We start from the raw sequence: 2,137 nt of genomic DNA on the forward strand, positions 1-2,137 counted from the left end.
CTATAAATCACAGTGATTCACACACTTTACTTACAGTGCCTACTGTTCGCTTGACTCAATTATCTCTATCCTCAATCTATCTGCCTATCTATTTGCATATCTATCGCGCTGGTTTTATTCGCCAAGCTTATGTACTAAAAAAGAGGGCGTCTAGCAAACACTGGGACATTTGCGAGGTTCCTCGATAAGTCATGATCCTTCTAGAAACTCCAGCGTGCATGCTCCCAGCGTCGCGTGACTTCCGCTCTCGTAACAGTACGTTTTACTCCCGTCGTACATGAACCATCTTCTATAATATTTACATATCAATGAATTTGCAAAACATACACACGTTGTAGCTATATTAATCTTAGAAATCGCTATGAAATTAATAAGGACATAATTTACAGAAAAAGAGGTGATAGAAACATATAACCTATCCTGAAAATAATTAGTGAGTGTTTTATTTACAGAAGTTTTACTTTAGTGGTTCTATTGTAAGTTTGACGAAAAGCTAAATTAGAGTTTTGCGATATAAAAAATACAATTTGGGCACTTTAAACAATGTTCAATCAAAATAATTTGCGGGTATAAAATCTACTATTTTACCTTTAATATTTATTTACGCGTCTACGATATTTGGTTCTTACATGTTAAGAATTTATGTTTTACGAACCTGTATTATTTAAGACGTCAACGATGTGACATTTATAAAAATAAAGAGACTTTATATCTTTATTGGAGCTAATAATAACCTTATGTTATGAAGAAACGTAATTTATTCAGCTTTGAGCATATGAATCTCACAACTTTTTATTTTCAATAACAAAAAACAAACTTTGTTTCTTTAATACTTTCTAGATGTTGATTCTCCACTAATTATTGGTTGTACTGTCACAAGGCGGAAGGTCTTCAGTTTCTGTTATCTCTCAGCTCGTCTTGGATTCACAGAATGAAAAAGGAAACATTATATTAGAGCAGTTGTTTCATTTCTCCCAGATACAAATTGTTCAGTAGAACCGACACACTTAAAAAAAGACCTTTTCTTTTACTTTTCATATCCATATCAGTGAAAATTGTTTCGGTGACTTAGAAGCAGAAATAGATACACTACCACAAATAAAAGCTTTTAATTTCTTTCATCGCTATCAGTGATTCATAAACAAGAAAAGGTGACAGTATCACAATATAGTTTTTAACTTGTCTAATCCTTCATAGCTGTCAGTTATTCAGTTGGGGGAGGGTGTGATTATATCTCAAAAAAATCTTCCATTATTCTGATCATTCGTAGCTAACAGTTCTTCAGAGGCTTAGGAACAATTATGGAAACTGTACAACAGCATAATGCCTCATTTTCATTAGCTGTCAATTCTCAGTAGTCTAAAAGAAAAAGGGAGAAATTATCATACGACAAGTCTTCATTTTCCGTAATCTCTCCTAACTTTGAAATTGTTTATAAGAAAGTTTATCAGTTCCTTGATTTTCCTAGCTGTGGAAATTCCATTGTCTCGGTGCTAATCCTTCCTTCTATGTAATATATGTCGTGTTGAAGAAAAGTATTAATAAACCGTAATTACTTCTTAGTTTATCTGCGATACCATATTGGTATATATGGTTTGTTATATTTCAGGTATTCGCCCGAAGCTACACAAGACCTATATCTCTGCTAGCCGTCCCTAATTTTGGATTGATAGGCTAGAGGGAAGGCTGCACCCACTGCCATATCTTGGGTTACTATAATCGAATAGTAGAATTTAACCGATACTCTTATAAATTCCCAAGATCCCAATGTCTAGAGCACGATATTTTTACAAAAATGGAACACGAACCAATGACCTTGGGATCCAAAGTTCGCCAGGCTAACCAGTGGGCGACCACACATGGCCCTATTGGTGTATACATTGGTAGAGTTTTCTTTCTTTTTTTATCTTTATACTTATTATGTAACTGCAGAAGTATATTTCCATTAAAGTAATTAGCCTTTGTAGACAAAGATATGAAACCAATATCTCAACAATTTTACGAAACATTTAAAAACATAGGCGCCCAGGATTTCTTCATAGTAAAGTTCAGTGATTAAGACGATAGAGGGCGACACAGGGAAAGTAAAAGATTTAGATACAGATATGTGAATGCCTTGCGAATGACTCACCCTTGT

The sequence above is a fragment of the Limulus polyphemus genome, unplaced genomic scaffold (assembly GCF_000517525.1).
Source record: "Limulus polyphemus unplaced genomic scaffold, Limulus_polyphemus-2.1.2 Scaffold605, whole genome shotgun sequence".
In the NCBI taxonomy this organism is placed as follows: Eukaryota; Metazoa; Arthropoda; class Merostomata; order Xiphosura; family Limulidae; genus Limulus; species Limulus polyphemus.